Source organism: Denticeps clupeoides, chromosome 10 (assembly GCF_900700375.1).
Source record: "Denticeps clupeoides chromosome 10, fDenClu1.1, whole genome shotgun sequence".
NCBI classification, from domain to species: Eukaryota; Metazoa; Chordata; class Actinopteri; order Clupeiformes; family Denticipitidae; genus Denticeps; species Denticeps clupeoides.
This window is the reverse complement of record NC_041716.1, coordinates 21,391,685-21,412,756: the sequence shown is the minus strand read 5'-3', so window position 1 is coordinate 21,412,756 and position 21,072 is coordinate 21,391,685. Positions and strand designations below refer to the sequence as shown.

The 21,072-nt window shown below is 43.6% G+C and overlaps 1 long non-coding RNA gene across 1 annotated transcript; it reads left to right on the top strand.

Annotated features, from left to right (window-relative positions):
- Nucleotides 1–641: 641 nt before the first annotated feature.
- LOC114798797 (uncharacterized) lies at nt 642–2,146 on the top strand. Its single transcript, XR_003751120.1, has 3 exons — nt 642–690; nt 1,123–1,439; nt 1,533–2,146. It is a non-coding gene; the product is annotated as an uncharacterized LOC114798797 (long non-coding RNA).
- The last annotated feature ends 18,926 nt before the right edge of the window (nt 2,147–21,072 follow it).

Here is a 21,072-nt window from a genome sequence, read left to right as displayed (position 1 = left end):
ATGAGTACACAGAATTGTTGAATTAGTAACAGGTTTAAACAGGGTCAAAGTATCAGACTAATCCTTATAATCATCAAAACATTATTTAATTCAAGTGTTTTAATCAGACCAATTTCCACAAGCGCATGAAAACAAGTACCTTCTCATACAGTATACAGACATCTGTGACATTCATAAGCAAATTTTCATTTGTGTTTCATTTTCATTTAGTCTGACCATTAACATATATGCTGATTAATACACTAAACTTATATTACTAGACCTTGTAGATCCTGAAGCTGCCGATATTATTAAAGGAATGTCTTTTTCATGCAGGGTTTCCATGATGTGGGGCCAGGGTTTTAATAGGTTCACTTTAAATTAAATCCATTTATCTTCACTTTGGCACATTTATAAACAGTTGTTTGTCTATATGATGAAAAACAACACAGTTTCCACATTTTGAAGATGATGCTTACTAATGCTTACTAATGTCAGCTTTTAACAATTTTCTTGAGATTAAAGAAACCTTGCTTTCCTTTTTACAGCCTTAAATTATTGCTTTGCACATGCATGTGTCACGTGACTGGGAGCAACGCAGAAGCGGGGTGACGTGACTCCTATAAAAAGGCAAGATGGCCACCTCCTGTCGCTTAGCCATTATTTGCTTTTGCCTGCAAAGACTCGTCCCTTTCACATCATCTACTTCAAGTAAGATTGCCAGCCTTATTGTTTTGCCTTCCCCTTGTCTTCTCTGTATTGTGCGAACGCAACATCCGTGGATGTTGCAGCTCACACTGAGCATACTTTCACAGATCAAACCAGTGGAAATTCTCCTGCGTCCTTGCACTTCTCCCCACCGGGGATTTCGATTCCGCCTACATGCGCTCACTCACCTGTCCTGTCTGATTCTTGTGACAGCATGCTGTCAGGGAATTTAGCATCATTGCTTAATCTAACTGGTAATTCTTCAAGTGATGTACTGACATTGTGGGGTACTCCGAATCCATGTCTGGACCGGAGTTTACTGTGGAATGTGTCCCCTTGATTCCTGACTGTGTGCACCTGTTGTTATCTATTGCACCTGTTGTTATGCATGTTCTGTTCCATCTCTTGTGAATAAATCCCTTTTTTATTTACAAGGCATGCAAATGCATCCTCCACCATCTTCACCAGCACCAGAACTGAGATACTTCTGAATACAAGCACCAGTGTGTTTGGTGGAAAGGATATGAAAACATGAAGTGCCCAGTCCCTTTAGAGCTTTGTTTAATCACGCAACACATAATTACCCTATTAAGTACCCTTAATTTATAGAGAAGCAGTGGTACTGCAGTCTAGCAGGGCCACATTGAAACCATGGCAATAAGCTGCCTGAGCAAAGTGTCGGGAGTCATCAGCACAACGGGTAATAGTGTGGAGTGACAGCTAAAACTAAGGGAACCAGCACATATCAAAGGGTAAGTGATGCAAGCGAGGGCATCTGGTTTTCTCTGAGAAGCAATTAGCCGTTATTATAAAAAAAATTAACTTGCTTTGCTTTCATCCTGCAGGCATCGCAGCAGGAATAAATGCACCCACTGACCCCCCGAACTCGGATACGGGCCACACACTCACCCATGATGCAAAAGTCTCCACAGGCCCAGTGGGGGAAATTAACAGACTGTTTGTGTTCACTGTCTCTAATTTATGCCAGATTGCTTCCATCATGGGCGTGTTGTTTAGGCCGTGGGGGACTTGCTCTAATCGACAGAGGCCAAGATAACCCTCAGAGGTTTTTCTCACCTCTCAGTCAACCACAGCATCCCATATCAGAAGCATCAAATCCTCATCTCTTCATGATAAACCAAGAGAGAACAATAATATTTTACTTTTATGTGCTTTTTTGGTTAATACTGATGGCCTTCAAAATGTCAGTTGTGAACATGATACATTCAGAGTCACGTCTGAAATGAAATCAGGACTAGAAACTCTTCTGTCCACACACCTCCCTTAAGTGATCTCTCCTCCTCTACATTATTACAAAGCCTCAGCAAATAATGGCAGCCGCCTCTGAAATAAAATATGGATAGCCACAGGAGACTGCCACAGAGAGTGATTAATTAGCCCTTAACCTCAAGCTTCAAATCCCTCCTCTACAAATCATTAGTATGAAAAAACATGCATTTTTAGCTATAATACTTTTTATCCTTTTATTGCATTCAGTCAGGCAGTCCTGTTGCTGCCATGTACAGGGTGAACCATTTATATGGATATACCTTAATAACATGGGAATGGTTGGTGACATTGAACCCATTTTATAAGTGGTCAGAAACTTGTAAATAACTCACAAAAGAATAAAGTTACATTAAAACGTTTTTCTTGTGAAATTACTAATAAACTTGATCACATGACCCTCTTTCTATTGAAAAAACAAAAGTTGGACACCACCCATCTTGAAAAGTTTGCGCCCTCACATATACTAATGTGCCACAAACAGGCAGTTAATATCACCAACCAGCAGATCCTGCTCGTCACTTTAGCTGCTGACGTCCACTTACATTTCCTAAAAGCCCATTAAGGCTCAATAAAAAAAGGCTCCAACTAGGTCTTACTTCTCGAGCTGACTTGTTAGGGGCTTGTGAAACTGTATGGCATCAAATGCTAGACAATCCACGTCAAGCAAGATTTGTGTCAAGTTGGCATTAATGGAGCCCCAGGACCCTGCCAGTCCAAGAACAGGAACATCTGGTCACATTAATAACAAATCAGTTGCTTGCTTCACACATGCTCCCTGCCTGCCAGACCAGAGCAGTATGACAAAACGTGCCCAGTGTTTGAAATGCCCAAAAAGTGCCCTTTGGCAGCTATGCCAGACCTTCTGTCTGCTGATGACGGTGTGGTCAGCAATGGGGCAGATGAATGTGTTTTCCTGTGTCTAAGGAAGCTATACTCTCAAGTCACATCCACAGCAAGATAAAATGGAAAATGCCAACAGCCCCTCAAAACCAGGTCTCTAAAATATCATTCATGATTACATGGTAACAGGCACAAATTTAAGAGATAAGTTTCATACCAGTCGGGTGTAAGCAATGGTATTTTTACAAGACTGTCAGGACTCGGACATTAGGAGGGGCTACGGTCCCGCATATTTTGTGATTAGCGTGCCTGTGTGCGTTAATTGCACAGAAGCAGAATTTGTACAAAAATTGTACTCAAGTATAAGTAATGTTACTCTAAAATAATCAATTTAAGTATAATACTGAAGTACAAGTAAAAAGTAGTCATCCAACAAATTACTCAAATAAGAGTCCAAAAGTATGTAGTGATAAAACTACTCAAGTACCTTGTAACTGTTTGATTGTAATATCTCATTTATTAAAAAAAAAAGATATATACAGAGAGTAAAATTATAATTATGCTATTTGTATACATTTTTGGACTTTCTAATTATCAATGCTAATTATATGTGTTAGCATTGATATATTAAAAAAAACTTCTAAACAATAACGCTAATACTTTCCTCCACAGAAAATCTACAGTGGTCTAAGAGAAAGTGAAGTGATTGTCACACGTGATACACAGCAGCACAGCACACAGTGAAATTTGTCCTCTGCATTTAACCCATCACCCTGAGTGAGCAGTGGGCAGCCATGACAGGCGCCCGGGGAGCAGTGTGTGGGGACGGTGCTTTGCTCAGTGGCACCTCAGTGGTAACTTGGCAGATCGGGATTCGAACCAGCAACCTTCTGATTACGGGGCCGCTTCCTTAACCACTAGGCCACCACTGCCTCACTGTCTATTTATCTTATAGTGTATAGCATTTGACAAAATGGTTAGAAATGCTAAAAGGGTTGAAGTGAAAGATTCCGTATCCTTTCTTTTTGTTGTGATTTGGAGGTTTAGTGGCTTGCAGTGGTTTGTTGTGTGTTGCACTGCAGTGTCTCTGGAGAGACCTGCCCACCACAGGCTTCTGTAATCTGCACAACTGGAACATCTCCAAACACAACAGGCTAATAGATTTCACTCAATTAAATGTGCCTCCTTGTTTCATTATTAAAACCATTATTTTGATTTATTCCCTTGATAGCTCTGGCTATGCATACATACATAGTTTGTATGAATGCATAATTTTAGTACACATTTCACATACAGAAGTCTGCAATAGAATAAATAGAAGAAAGCAGAAAAAAACATATTACTACATTAGCTGTAAAATGATGCCCTATCTTTGTGAACTTATCTCTTGGTTACATTTTTTTAGATTATTTTTTTAGACCCACCAGGTCAAAGCCAGTTTATAAAATCATTGTACAAAGCAGGTTCTCATCTAATGGCAAAAACATGAAGTACCACATTAAAACCATGATTATACAATGGTGGCCAAATCAGAAATGGGGAATCCAGATGGGGAAATAAATGAACAAAGAATAATAGACACTGCTAATCACAGCTAATCACTGCTCTTTCTTTTATGGCTCTTTCTTCTTTCTTAAACATTGTAAAAAACTGTAACTCATTTGCACACCTTCACCCTACCAGTTACACATATTTTATGTTAAAGACGTAAAAGTGTAATACTTGGTTATGTTTGCAATATTTGCATATTGGTTCACTGTTTACTTGCAACATTTGCAATACTGTGGTCTGTAGCAGTTGCAGAAAGCATTTCACTGCACATCATACCGTGTATGACTGTGTATGTGACAAATAAAATTTGAATTTGAATTTGAATAAATCGGTGGTAGTAGCCTAGTGGGTAACACACTCGCCTATGAACCAGAAGACCCAAGTTCAAATCCCACCTACTACCATTGTGTCCCTGAGCAAGACCCTTAACCCTAAGTTCCTCCAGGGGAACTGTCCCTGTAACTTCTGATTGTAAGTCACTCTGGATAAGGGCATCTGATAAATGGCATAAAAAGATTTGCTGGATCTCTCTAAGGACTTCATGAAAAAAAGAACATAAAATTGAGGAATAAACCAGCAAATTAATAAACAGGCATTTAGAAAATTAAAGTGGGAGACTTGTGTTATAAGAGCAGCAGGCGATGATTTACATTGAAGACTAATGTTCAGAAATGCCACTCAACCTGCTCAACTGGCCAAAAAAAAGAAATGAAAGAAAGCAACAACACTGTGGTTAAACCAATTTTTATGATTTTCTTCAGATAACGTCATCTCTCCTGTCAAGACATTTAAAGGATCATATTTCTAAAATTTCATAACTATTACCAGTCGAGCCTCTTGCAATAGTTATGAAATTTTAGAAAAAGAGAAATAAAAATGTTTGTTACTTAGTTTGTTATTTTAATATTATGCAAATGACTGAATCAGCAGTTAAACCTGAATTGACCTGCTAAATGCTTGCTGATATTCCTCTGAATTCCTCTGTATTTTTTTATTTTATGGCAACAAAAAGCCAAGCAATCCTGATTGAGTAGAATTGTAAGGCCAGGCTTCCTCATAATGGCTTAAAGAATATCCCCTTTTTGTTCCAAAGGAGATGAGTAAGAAAATTCTGTTCTGTGCTCAGCAATACCTCCACCAGCAAAACGCCACAGAGCGATCAGCATGAATAAAATTCAGGGTACTTAAACTCTTTTCAAAACAAGTCTGGGTTTTGGAGAGCTCAGCACTTTTTACAAAGCAGCTGTCTTTTTCTATTAAAATGAACAGCCCTTTCCACCCTCCATGGTTCCACACAGACCCATATATTTTTGTTGATGCGGTTAGTTGTGCTTCAGGCAAAATAACAACTTGCATTTTCCCTAACTGATGGCTTTTTCTTCATTTCCTCAGAAACACAAGGGGGAAATGTTACTTCCATTCCAGTGGCCATTTCCTGGCCTCCCAGTGATGTGTGACCCTGTTTTATTTGATTTTATTTGTTCACTTCCATTACTTTTATTCTTTTTGATTTGTGGCTCGGACGCTTGGGGAATGAAGACATTTATTTGTGATGACACAGTGTTCCCTATCAACCAACTTCTGATATTATTTCTCTTTATTAAAATCTTCCCCCAAAAATGGCTTGGTTTCAATTGGAACAAATATATTGTTCATATTTTTTAATAAAACATAAGAAACAGCATAAAAACACTAATGAACATTGAAGGCCCTGTTAAACAGCACAATTTTACATATTTCTTAAAAAGAAAATGAATGAAGGGAGTTCCAGTGCCTAACCAGAGGTAATTTGAACAATCAATGCTAGGATGGTTTTCACAATGTAATCAGTACATAATCAGACTGTTTCCAAGATTTGTAATTGTCAGGGGAAAAATACTGAACACTGAGAAACCAAGGGGCAGCCAAGAATATCACAAGAAACTTGACCGTGATGGGCACAGGGCACCTTGCTCTAATATAATTAGGTTCATCTGACAATTTATCTATGTGTTTTGCCCTTCACACCAGGGTGCCCCCAGGAACAAAATGGAATGATTTAATGTGTGCTCACCACTTAACTGAGCAATTAACATCTGCTATGGCCTGAGAGATTAGATTGGATGAAGGAAAGGGAGGGAGATTACAACTGAATGATGCAGAACACAGAAGAGCTTTGCCACCCTGGAGTCCCTGGTTTTGTTATGGATGAGAGTAATTATCTTTCTTTGATAAAATGCTATTCTGATTTGGAGTTTTCCTGGTCAATAATTAAATGTCAGAGAGAATGTCAGGATTGCCTGCAGCTGGGCTCCACACCGGAACCCAATCCTGACGCCCCATAAATGCCGGAAGTTTCCGCCCGTTCGGGGTCGCTGGCATTTTCGTGAACTCTCTGCACGAACTTGACCTTGTTTAGTTTTATGTGCTTTGAGTTCTGGCAATCGCCACACGCCTACGGGTTTGTTTCAGTTCTTTATTTAAGTTAAATCGTTTTCGGCCACCGCGCCGCTGTTTATTTGTATTTCTTTATTGTTTGTATTAATAAAACCCCCTTCCCAGAATGTCAAACCTCTGCGCTTCCTTCCCTCGTAAGTCCGTAGGCGTGACAGAATGCCAGCGACCCCCCCAAAAGCGCAGAGGTAAAAAACAGAGGAGAAGAAACGCCGCGAAGGACGCAGCGCGGCGCGGCGAACGCGGACACCAGGGGAGAGACGCGCCGCCCGTTCTGGTGGAGCGTTTTCTCCCCGAGAAGCCGTGGTACGCGGCGCCGAGTGATGACGTCACCCCCGGGAAACTCCGCGAAACCCGGAAGCGACAACGTCGGCGGGTGAGTGGGCGGAGCGAGGACGTTGGCGTCGGCAGCAGCGAGGAAGTGACGTGGGCAGCGAGCGCAGAAGATGCGACCCCCACGATCTTCGCCATGTCGAGCCAAGAACTCTGCGCTCTGCTGGCAAGGCTCCCCGTGGACGGGGACGACACGGACGACGACGAGAGCACGGGAGACGAGAGTTGGGCTCCGCCCATCGCACCAGTCTGCGATCGTCGCAAGGTCCGTGGGGACCCACGTCACTTCCAGGGGGGTGAGAAGCGACAACAACGGCGGCGTCCCTCCAGCGAGGGGATGGGCAGCCTCCAGCCCGAATGGCCAGAGTACTGTCCCTGGGAGTTGATCGCACCCTGGGTCCAGGATGTCCGCAGGGTGGACGACCCTCGGAGTCACAGGTGGGAGGACACGGATGACGAAAGCGACAATGACGTGGATTTTCGTTGGGCAGTCGGGGCCGGGATGGCTCCACCCAGCGCGCGCGTCCGAGATTGTCGCGACATCCGTGAAGATCCACGTGACTTCCGAGGGTATGAGGTCGACACGGACCAACACGAGGATGACGCCGATTGGGCAGTCGGTGCCGGGATGGCTCCGCCCATCGTGCCCGTCCGTTGCGAGGTCCGTGGAAACCCACGTCAGTCCCAGAGGTGCGACAACAGTGAGGAGGAGGACAGCGATGCGGGCGTAAGCTGGTGGAACAGGGCGACAGGAGGTCGCCAACCAGCAACTGCACTGTCGGAACTGCCTCACAGGGAAGATGCCCTCCCAGTTCCAGTCGCCGACCCGCCTTCCCTCTGCTCGGACGTTCCCCAGCTGAACGGCAGCGCATCACCAGCGCCCCCGCATGCTGGAGAAGACGTCCACCACCCCCCACGCCACACGCCCACCACCATCTCAAGCGACGCTGCCTGGCAGCAGGGAGAGACCGACAGGAGTTTTCGGGACTTCCAGCAGAGACTGAGGGCGGAGTTTGATCGGCCAGAGCCTGAGCCAGGGATCGAACTCTGCCCCTCCACCACATCCAGCGCCAGTCAGGATCCGGGGCAAGAAGACCAAGCACTGGCGGGCGACGAGAAGGTCGCGCCTCCCGAGATCCTGGCTGTGCCCCCTGAGGAGGTCCCGGAGTGCTCAGAGAGGGAACTAGACGACCCTCTCTTCTGTCTGTCTCTGTCTGTGTGTGTGTGCGTGGCATATGTGTCCGTATGTCGCCCCCACTTCCCCTCTTTGTGTCCACCAGATGGTGACCCAGCAGCAGAGCCGAACCCCAGGGAGGGAGTTCCCAACCTGACTGCACCGGTCCAAGGCGAGGTGGATGAGCCCCAAGGTACCCCTAAGTCCAGCCGGGGGGGGTGCTCCCCCAAAGAAATTTTTGGGGGGGTGCAGTTCGGGTTGGGGACTCCTCCTGAGGGGAGGGGAGGTGGGGAAGCGATGGAGCTGGGTCCTCCGGTAGCCAGTGAGGAGGGCGGGCCAGGCATGGGCCTGCGTCTGCCTCCAGAGGGGTGGAGCGCCATAGAGCCCCCGGGTAGGCATGAGGACCCAGCTGGGACAGACAGGAAGAGGGCCTGCTTGTCCCAACGGACGCAGAAGGGGCTAGCCGGATGGTCTGGCAATGCCCCCCCCTTGGCACCAGGGCCATGCAGCGAGAGGGGCTGCATAGTCCCAGAAGGCACCAGCCTGGGGTGCCTGGAACAGTCGCCGGAGGCTCTGGGACAATCTCCCTGCGCGGTGCAGGGGGTGACACAAGACGTGTCAGAGGGGACATGTGGAGACAGGGCCCACATGTACCCAGATGGATCGGCCCTGATTATTGTGTGCAGGTACGGGAGTCCGGGGCCGCCAGGCGGGACCACGCCGGGGAGCCAGGCCGAGGGTCCGGGGCCGCCATGCGGGACCACGCCGGGGAGCCAGGCCGAGGGTCCGGGGCCGCCATGCGGGACCACGCCGGGGAGCCAGGCCGAGGGTCCGGGGCCGCCATGCGGGACCACGCCGGGGAGCCAGGCCGAGGGTCCGGGGCCGCCAAGCGGGACCACGCCGGGGAGCCAGGCCGAGGGTCCGGGGCCGCCAAGCGGGACCACGCCGGGGAGCCAGGCCGAGGGTCCGGGGCCGCCAAGCGGGACCCACGCCGGGGAGCCAGGCCGAGGGTCCGGGGCCGCCAAGCGGGACCACGCCGGGGAGCCAGGCCGAGGGTCCGGGGCCGCCAAGCGGGACCACGCCGGGGAGCCAGGCCGAGGGACCGGGGCCGCCACGCCTGACCACGCCGGGGAGCCAGCCCGAGGGACCGGGGCCGCCAGGCCTGACCACGCCGGGGAGCCAGCCCGAGGGACCGGGGCCGCCAGGCCTGACCACGCCGGGGAGCCAGCCCGAGGGACCGGGGCCGCCAGGCCTGACCACGCCGGGGAGCCAGCCCGAGGGACCGGGGGCCGCCAGGCCTGACCACGCCGGGGAGCCAGCCCGAGGGACCGGGGCCGCCACGCCTGACCACGCCGGGGAGCCAGCCCGAGGGACCGGGTCCTCCAAGGGGAGGATACAGCAGGGCAGGAGCCCTGTGGTTGCCGCCATCCGCCCCGCCGCCTCCACTGATGGTACTGTTGGGGCTCCGAGGACGTAGCCCTTGGAGGGGGGGCTCTGTCAGGATTGCCTGCAGCTGGGCTCCACACCGGAACCCAATCCTGACGCCCCATAAATGCCGGAAGTTTCCGCCCGTTCGGGGTCGCTGGCATTTTCGTGAACTCTCTGCACGAACTTGACCTTGTTTAGTTTTATGTGCTTTGAGTTCTGGCAATCGCCACACGCCTACGGGTTTGTTTCAGTTCTTTATTTAAGTTAAATCGTTTTCGGCCACCGCGCCGCTGTTTATTTGTATTTCTTTATTGTTTGTATTAATAAAACCCCCTTCCCAGAATGTCAAACCTCTGCGCTTCCTTCCCTCGTAAGTCCGTAGGCGTGACAGAGAAGGACTATTTTGCTCTTCTTTATGCCTTCAGACACTGGACCATTGAGACATACTATATGTAATTTTGGGTTATATAAGAAAAAAATGTTGTTTATAACAATACTACAATTAAAGATAATAATAATAAAGTAGTAGTTGATTAAAATCAATGTTTAGTGCGCTCAGAATGGTTACAATGAGTTTTTTATTAAAATTATTATATTATATGCATTTATTATATTGTTATATTATATTATTGTTATATTAACCCAGCCACTGGGGACAAATGTGACAGTGTGTTTCTTGGTGTCCAAGCCCAGGTAAATGGGGAGGGTTGCGCCAGGAAGGGCATCCGGCGTAAAACTTTTTGCTGGTAAATTCTGATTATTATTATATAAAGATTATTATTTCTGTATTAATGTTTTCTGTTCAATATTCCAAGATATTAACAACTTTTTCTCAATTTTCAGAATCTGAAAGCTTTTTTAAGTATATTCTAGTTATTAGATTTTTAGACATTCTTTCACATTTCTATCTTTTGGTATAATTCTGTGGAACTTCACTTGGATGAAGAGGGCATTTAAATTTGGGGGACGCAGCAGGATGACACATTCTCATTCCACCACCCACACAGGCCCTGACCTCTGTGATGTGGGTGAACCAGATGGGACTGACTGTTCCTCCCCCTCTCTTCAGCCCCCTGCTGTAAGGGGGTGAGGACATCTGGGTCCCAGTGAGCTCGGGAATACTAGTCCTAGCCGAAGGACACAACACAGAATTATTTAAAAAAATATATAAAAGTCATGTCACTCCCACCTTAAATCTATTATACACTATTCTGCTGTTGTATGTTAAAGGCTTTCCGGAAATGTTCCCGGAAGCCTCATATGCCTCATTCTGTCCCATCCTATAAGTCGCTATCCTTAATTTTTTAATGAATACAATACAGCAATTTTGTAACACTGTCCTCTTTTTGCCATTGCTACATATCTAAAGTATGTGAGAGACACAGAAAGTATTGTTTTGCACCCAGTTATCCAGATCCCCTCAGTCATTTCTCATGTGCGACCTGCTGTAATAAATCTGTGGCCAGTCATATGTGCCATGCAATGGTCCACGCAGACCATAACACTACAGACCCATTATTTATTACCACACACTCCCTAATGGTTTCTTAAAGGTTAATTATGAAAAGGCCATTAGAAAATTTGTGTGTGTTTTTCTGTCAACAACAAATCAATCTGATACAATCTGGGTGACCAAAGAAGACTGGAACAATTTCTTGAAAAGTTTTTGTCTGAAAAGTGGAGTAAAGGTAGAAACTCTTTTTTTTTTCAGATTTCATCAAAAGATTACTCCAGGGATTATTAAAATGGGATCACACATGACTAGTAAGGTTGCTCAATGGATTTTCATCAGTGGACCATGTAGATAGTTGATCTAATTACTTTGCTGGCTGTTCAGAGGGTATCTCACTAAGATGTGGTCTGGGCCTCATGATCCATAGACTGTGAAGGTCAACACAGGCATCCAGTAAGAGAATGTCACCCTGCAAAATAAAGGAATGATGCAGAACAATGATTACAGGTTCAATATATGAATACGGGCAAATGCAAATTATATATTAATATAACATTATAAAAATGTGCTAATTGCTTAACAATATGTCTGTCTGAGCAGGTACCTTGGGTGTGTCACAAGGCAGTGGTGTGATGTGAAGAATGTCAGAGAAGACCTAGAACCAAATTGTGAGATGACACAAAGTGGTGGATGAATCTGCACCATTTAATCTGCGAGCGCATTCACTTGCAGTACACTTCAACCCCCATGGAGGTTGACACTCGCATAACAAAACACAACAAACAGGGAAGCAGGGTTGAGGAAAGCAGGAAAACTGGAGATTGAGGTAAGCTGAGTCGTTGCCACGTTGATGGAGTGCCAACCGGGAATCAGCATGCTGTTCTGCGTACATGCAGCCAAGGAATCAAAGTCACGTGACAAGGTGCCCTCTTTCAGCATGTTAATGTACTCTGCCATGCTGCAAAACGGTTCAAGAATGGTTTGAGGTGTTGGAAAAATAATCTGGTTCATTGAGAAGTGCCTCACAATGTAAAAAAATGTAATTGTTTGCTCAATGGCTGGTTTGGTGGGATCTACTCAACATACTCAATATTTTTATTAGGTTATTAGGTATTCATATTATTGGTGATCAGTGTCTTACTTCTAGTTTGTGTTCCTGCAATTATTTACATTTACATTTTACATTTACGGCATTTGGCAGACGCCCTTATCCAGAGCGACTTACAACGTGCTTTCAAGTTACCATCGATGAAGAGATCAATTCCGGTTCACTAGGACCCCAACTATGAATACAATCTTTTTATTCACTCTGTTGTAGATTCTGTACACAAGTTCGACAATAAGAAAGTTACAATTGAATCTAAATATTCTTTAAAGAGGAAGGTCTTTTGAAGGTGCTCAGTGACTGAGCTGTTCTGACCTCGAGGGGAAGTTCATTCCACCACCGAGGGGCCAAGACAGAGAAGAGTCTAGATGAATGTTTTCCTTTTACCTTTAGCAATGGAGGACCCGGGCGAGCAGTACTGGAGTCTCGGAGTATACGAGGTGCAGTGCGATGTGTAATAAGGGCTTTCACACAGTGAAAGCCCTTTCACACAGTGAAATTTGTCCTCTGCATTTATCCCATCACCCTGAGTGAGCAGTGGGCAGCCATGACCAGCGCCCGGGGAGCAGTGTGTGGGGACGGTGCGTTGCTCAGTGGCACCTCAGTGGTACCTTGGCGGGTCAGGATTCGAACTGGCAACCTTCTGATTACGGGGCCGCTTCCTTAACCGTTAGGCCACCACTGCCCCGTAGGCCTTACTTACTTACTTATAATTAACAGACCTGCCCCAGCCCCTGCATGAGGTAAATCAACAGGTAAACAGTGCTCAGCGGAGCTCATAGATACATTTGCAGGGAATAAATGCCCGCCCCTGTCTGCCAGTATGAATGATGAGTGGTGAGCCGCCAGACAAGCGTTACTGGTTGGTAGTAGCCTAGTGGGTTACACTCACCTATGAACCAGAAGACCCAGGTTCAAATCTCACTTAATACCATTGTGTCCCTGACACTTAACCTTAAGTCCTGTAACTACTGCTTGTAAGTCGCTCTGAATAAGGGCGTCTGATAAATGCTGTAAATGTAAATGTTGTCATGAATGATGTCTGTGTTCAATAAACTGTAGTCTGAGGCTAACAAAGATGTCTGGAATGACACTCAGCCATGAGTTTTTACCAGATCCTGTCAAAGGCAAAGTGGATGGGACGTTGCTAGTTATGGGTTATTTGGGTTTTTTTTTTTACAGAAAAAAAAATACTAAATCATTGTGTCAGATGACTGCACTGGACAAGGAAAGCAACACAAATGCATATTTTCTTCAAATGAGTTTGGAGTGGAATTTTCATTCAGTTCTTTAATTAGATCTCAGACATCTAATAGGCTTTCTGGTTTTGCAATTTGTAATTCAAGCCTACATCACTACCACAAATAGGATGCAGGAGGTATGTAGAATGAGAGGTATCAGGATTGACTGCAGCTGGGCTCATCACCTGTACACACCCTGAAAATGCTTAAAAGCCGGAGATTTCTGCCCCTTCGGAATCTCCGGCATTTTCGTGAACTCTGTCATGAACTTGACTTCTGTGAGTGAATGTGTTTATGTTTTGAGTTCTGGCAATCGCCACAAGCCTGCGGGTTTGTTTGTTCTTTATTTAAGTTAAACAGTTTTCGGCCACCACACCATTGTTTATTTGTTATGATTTATTTTATAATAAAACCCCATTCCCAGCATGTCACACCTCTGCACTTCCTTCCCCCGTAAGTCCGTAGTCGTGACGAGGTACCAAACAGAAAATTTATTTAAATTGTGCTTATTATAAGCACAATCTAATTCACATCATCATCTGGCAAAATTGCCAATTAGGTTTTTGACAGACGCCAGAAATTTCTTTTTTGTGTATGAGGTTCACAAAACTGTATGGAGGGCCTACTGTAAACAAACAAATATAAGGAATATTAAAATTAATTATTTATGTATGAACTAATCAGCTGTATTAAACAAATTACACTGTTTAATCTCAGACTACTGTGCATGTTCATGATCACACTTGCAGATGGAGCCTTCAGTGAACTCAATTACAGCTTCAAAGCATCTGAAGTCATCAGGCATTTTATAAATTTACAAATTTCTAAATGATCTAAGAATATATATTTATATTAAGAATATAAACACAAAATCATGTTAAATCTAGAATAAACAAATGAGCTGTCCGGATTGGGCACAGGTGATGTGTCCAGGTGCCATCAATCCTGACACTGTCAAGGCAGTGAGCTTGATCAGGTTACGGTGTACATTGGCTTTTGCCCCTGCAGCAAATACGACTGGTCCATTGCAGTCTCTATATTAATTTTTTAACATTTCTGTTGTGTTTGAAACGTTGGGTTTAAAACTGAAAGAAACTTGTTTTGTTGTGTATCTACATGGTCTCTGCACATTACAGAGTAAGAAAAACTATATGCTGAGACATCATTTGCTTTGGGTAGAATGGTGCTTTCAAATGGAGCTTCTTTGTTCTTACTATTCATGTATGGTCTGAAATTTACATATTCCACTCAGAAGTTACGTAAACAATAATGCATGTTAGTCATTTCTATGGCATAATTGAATGTGAATATTTGAATATTTACATGTAAAATTGCATTAATAGTTGCAATAGAATTTGAGTAATTTGTCACAGTGTTTCATTATTTTTTTCAGGTATTGTGTTACATAGTGTGATCTATTTTGATTGGCTGCTAAATACGGCATACTAGTTGTATGGATGCACATCTTATATCCATCTTGTGCATTTATAGAAATAGTGAGAAATCCATCTTTTTTGGTAATATTTTAAGTTTGCAGTTTTTATATATATATATATATATATATATATATATATATATATTTTTTTTTTTAAACATGTGCATGCAAAAGAACTTCCTGAGGTTCGAGGCTAGTGATTCAACCTTCTGAACTGTGCTGAACTCGCCATGCAGTGGTGCGATACAGGAAGGATTTTCATTGGTTTTGCTTGTTGCAAAGTCCAATTCCTTATACCATCCCTTCCAGGACTTCTTTTTTATACTGAAAATGGCCTTGTGTCCATGTTGGAGGCTTCTTGGCTGCAACTGTTCCATAAAGACAGTAGATGGGCATCCCTTTCTGTAAGTTCTGAGCTGAAGGCTTCTGTTTTTGAAAAGAAATACGCTCAATGTGCTTTTCAAGTTTTTTTGGCTGACCACCAATGGTGTCAGCCACCATTGCCTGTTTCTTTGTGTGTAAAAAGCATACCTTGAAACCGTAATCTCCTTGAAATCTTGTCTGGTAAAGACTTTGCTGATGCAGTATTTGTGTTTTGTTTGTGTCCACAGTTGACATGGTGTACGAAATGTAAAAAAGCAAGCACTATATTTATACTCATCTAATGTTTCCTGGACATAAAGAGGCATGGCACAATAGAGGTTACATGAGTGAACACTTTCTAATTTATTAACACAGTTAGGTTTCGTGCAGTTACATGTAAATATTGTATGTAAAATGGTACCAATGTTAAAGAAAATCCCAAATTAGAAGAAGATGCGGGAGAACCCCTGAGCCCCCAATGGAGGATGGGAAAAAAGAGCCAGTAACAGTGAAGAGAACCTCTTTTATACTTGGCATTTGACTCGTAAAAATTTGTGATATACCAATCAGATTGACCTTTGATTTTTCCGCCTTGCTGAAACAGGAATACAGTGGTCATCCAGCCCCCCACAAGACTTTCCCGTCATGGCACCTCAGGCCACTTGTTGACCTTTTGGCACCCTGCTGATACTTCTTCTCAGTGGAAGGGTACAGCTTGGTGAAGGGGGGGTCTTCATGGATCTGGAATTTGCCATCTTAAAAACCTGTCATGAAACTGTTCTCACTGGCTATCCATCAAATTTTCAAGAATGACTACATCGCCCTTATCCAGAGCGACTAACAATCAGTAGTTACAGGGACAGTCCCCCTGGAGCAACTTAGGGTTAAGTGTCTTGCTCCGGGACACAATGGTAGTAAGTCGGATTTGAACCTGGGTCTTCTGGTTCATAGGCGAGTATGTTACCCACTAGGCTACTACCAACCACCTTTCTCTAATAGAGTTCCGCAGTTGTGGAATGGCTTGCCGGTCAGTATTCGGGACTCAGACACAGTTTCAGTGTTAAAATCTAAACTGAAAACACATCAGTTTTTCTGGCCTTCAGTTAAAATCCCAGAAACAGTGTACTAAGTCCACTTAATTACAGTCACCTAGTCAAATTCAGCTTAGTTAGGCTGTCGAAGTTAGGGTACAAATATACCACCATAGTCACATATTTCAGTACCAGTCATACAGTCTGCTGCTGCTTCTGTTTGTTCTGTCTGAGGCACTCAATCAAGCGCGCAGACCACCTGCAGACTCCAGTGAAGAGACCAGCAGATAAATCCTGGTTCCTGGCAACTGCTTACGAGATGACTTACATTTATATTTACAGCATTTATCAGACGCCCTTATCCAGAGCGACTTACAATCAGTAGTTACAGGGAGCAATTTAGGATTAAATGTCTTGCTCAGGGACACAATGGTACTAAGTGGGATTTGAGTTTTTTCTGGTTCATAGTGTAAGAATGGACATCACGGGAGCCTGCTTTTGCCTTGCATAACAGATGTCTGCAGGGGAAGGTGTGACATTCCTGTGTCGACGGTTGTGGGTGAAGATTCGGCACCCCTGTTTTTACATGCCTTTTGTCCGACGGCAACGTGTGAAGTATCAGCCGTCAGGACCGCCCACCCTCTTTGTCTTCCCCAAATGGGAGGCACCGGGGGCGTGACATCAGAAACAACAGGTTCTGATTGGTCAGTTACAACTTCCTGTAGGCCAGTGACAACTTCCTGTAGGTCAGGGGGATAAAAGTCTGCTCACATGTGGAAAAAAGGTCTCTGAGCTTTCTTGCTCAGGGGGTTTTCCATCGGAAGCCGGAAGGCTTCTGAGCCTTTCTCTCCCCCTCTCTTTCTCTTCTCCCTCTTTACTCTTTCTTCTCATTTTTATTTTCTCTGTAACCTTGGTACCTTTTTACATTCAATATTCACATGTAACTACAATAATTATTTACCGGTGTTAATAAATTAGAAACTGTTCATTTTTAACCTCTACTGTGCCATGCCTCTTTCTGCCAGGTAACATCAAATTGGAGTGGTTGAATACTGTGCTTTGTGTGGAGGGAGAAAGAGTTTTTTCTACACACTCTATTCTCTTCTCCCACACCACATGGTCGTTTTTACAATAGGCGAGTGTGTTACCCAATAGGCTACTTCCACCCTAGCATGAAATGAACTTAGCATGGAACAAACCAGAGGGTCACCACAGCCACCACCACCATAATGGCTAAAGCTTCAGGGATCTTCAAATGGACCAGTTTCATTATAAAGGACATGTAATGTACACCATGAAACTAGACTAAAACCTACTCTGCAGTACCTCCAAACATGGACAGATGCCCTTTACTTTGGACTTTTCCACCACTACACTGCTTTAAAATATGTATTTTTTATGTATTTTATTGTATTTAACATTTTTTCACACTTTCTGTTGGCTATTTCTTCAGTCATTCTGAATAGCCAAAATAATATAATAATACTTTGTTTTACTGCATTTTTTTTTTTACTCTGCTACATGCCCCCATCAGATGGATTGATTCACTGTATGGATTCATTCTGAATTCACTCTCTTTACACCGGCATGGCGGCGTCCATTCGGCTGCATTTGTCATTCGCCCGGTTCTGTTCTCTCCACCTTGCCATTGCTGTAGCTGCTTCTCTTCTGCCTGTATTCTCAATGCCACAGGGCTCACCAGCACTCCAGTCTGTTGCTCACTGACTGTCTCCAGCCAACCCTGCATGTCTTTCACACAGAAACCCCGAACTGTGCTTATTCAAATCATGATTTCGGTTCGGCTTCGATATATCGTTTAGCCCTACATCAGATGCAACTCCGTCTGGGCACTGCTGGAGCAGGGCACCTCCTGTGGGACCAGTGGGCTAATTACAGCAAATAATCAGCCCTAATAATGGCCACTCCCTTCATCTATCCTAATTATAAAGCATGGATCTCTGGGACAGAAAGTGGTTTGTGATGGGTTGCAATGAAAACAGTGAGATTCAAGATGATGATTATGAAGAGTATGCCTCAGTCCCTGTGGATAGAGCATACAGTCCTTTTCTATTATAGGACATAATTGAAATTTTCATGAAGAATTAATGGCAGCTGAACAGGCCTTTTTTTCATATAATTGAGAACAAGGTTAAAAGTTGTGGCATGTGGCTCCATTAGGCCACCCTCCTTCTGTCAGATTTAAGAGTTTAAGATTTATTAGCTTCCCTATTACAGCAGTTCTGCATTGTGAACACATATAAGAGACACAGAACTGAGTGATAGAAACCTGGATAATGCACTGGGTGCATTCTGTTCCAGGACTCGTCTTCCTCTTCTCAGATGTTCAGTGAAGGTAATACCCCCTCTGAATTAGTATATGGGGAGAACCAGGAGGATCCTCCATGGATTTTCCAGAAACAGAAAATGTTCATCTTGATGGGATTATCAAGCTTTTTTTATCCATTTATCTACTCCCATTCAACGACATGATTGATTTTCAAGTCAGTTGGAGAAATGTAGGTCTGGTGAAAATGGTTACAATGCTGAGGCACTCAAGTAAAGTTGACGTAATACCTACCCTGAATGGCAGTCTGTAAAAAGCAATATTTCAAATTTCATTCACTGAAAAGTCACTTGAATAAAGAAAGTGAATGTCGATGTAACTTTTTTTTTCTGATTTACTAATAGAGAGATAATAGAGAGAAAATAAATTTACATTTTCACACACAGCCATGGTTAGTACTGGAATCTGTGCAGTATGTGCAGCACATTTATCTTCATTGGCAGCACACATTTATTGCAAATGTCTGATACGTCCACAGGAGGTCAGAGTTCTGCTTCAGCATGATCGAAACAGTTGCTCTCTGATATGAAGTTTTGGGTTCTGGCATGATGTAAACTATATTTGGAATTAAGACAGATTTTCTCTTTTGGTTTTGTGAGCATTTCTCATAAAGCATTCTAGATGGAATACATGGGGAATACTCATTTCCAGCATAGGTTTCACAGGTCCACTTAATTAAGATATTGGTAGACAATGTGTTATAATGAGCTGGCCCGAAGTGAAAATTAGCTTGTGTTGCAATCTCATTAATCTTTTCTCCTGCATATCCTCATGTTACATTACGTCTTTTAAAGTGAGTTAGAAAGCAATTTCAACTTACTTTACATCAACAACAAATGCTTTGTGAAAACTGTGACACTTTCCCAATCTGAAAATAATTCTAATTGATGAGTCACTAGAAATATACTGTTTAAACCAGGCGCAGTTGGATGAGCAATTGAATTAATGAAACCTCCATTCCTCTCAATTATTGTCAAGGGCTAGGTAAAAGAGATTGCTCCATTTTTACCTCTATATGAAATGAAATCCTAAACTAAATCCTAAATCAGCAGGCTTAAAGGGTTGAAGGGTCAATTTTACCTTCCAGATCATTTTCTGAAAGATACAACCATTATTCTTATGAAATAATTATATTTCACCTGTGATTATGTAACATTAATATGGGAGAGAAGTGATGCCACTGTCTCCAAGTCTAGTTGCCCAGAACCAAACATATTCTTGGGAGGTCTAGTTGGAGCTTCAGAAATTGTACCCAAATTGTTCTGATTGTGCATAACTGGAATAACAGATCAAAGATGAAAGTGAAGTGAAAGTCCTTTTAACCCATCATAACCCTGCATAACCCAAGTGATGCTTTTAACCCATCACCCTTAGTGAGCAGTGGGCAGCCATGACAGGCACACAGGGAGCAGTGTGTCGAGACAATGCTTTGTTAAGTGGCACCTCAGTGGCACCTTGGCGGCTCGGGATGCCCCAGTGAATGAATGGCTTTAGCAGCAAAGTGGAACCTTACTGTAAACAAAGCTATACATTATTTTGTATATTGAATTGTCCTCAGATTACCAGGAACCAGTGATTTGTCTAGGTTTCACAGCAGCTGATTGGACAAATGAACTCCGGATTAATTATTATAATATTTCATTCAAACATGTTTCATTGACAAGTGAGTGCTAGCAAGAGACACATTTGTCATACCAACATTTTGTCAGATCTGCAACCTAGTTCAAGAAAGGTGTTCACAATGTGTACAAATTAAAGGTGTGACAATAAAGCAATATTTAAGAAAAATATCACAGCCAAAAGTACATGCATCCCGTACACTGATCAGCCATGATGTTATGACCAGTAAGTGACAGAGGAAGTGAATAATATTGAGCATCTTGTTATAGTGTCACCTGGCAATTGGGGTCTTGAAAACATAAATAACTAACTAACTATTTAAATAAATAAATAAATAAATACATTTTCAAAATGTAAGGAGTAAGGATTTGAGTAACTAAAGACCAACTTGCATAGTTATGACATTTCCAAAACAACTCTTATGGGATGTTCCTGGTCTACAGTATTTAGCATCAACAACATGTTCATTGGTGACCAAGGCTCATTGATGCACATGGCGAGCAAAAGCTGGCCCTAGTTTTCCAAGCTAATAGAAGAACTTCTGTAGCTCAAACTGCTAGAAAAGTTGATAAAGTTAAAGCTAAATTTTCCTGTGGATGACCATATGTTACTTAACTGGGGTAAACATGGCATTAGGGTGCACTATGGGAAGAAGGCATCATTGCGTTGGGCAATGTTCTGATATGAATAATTGAAATGATTGAATACAGGGCTTTTTGCCAGATCATAATACCTTCAGAGGTC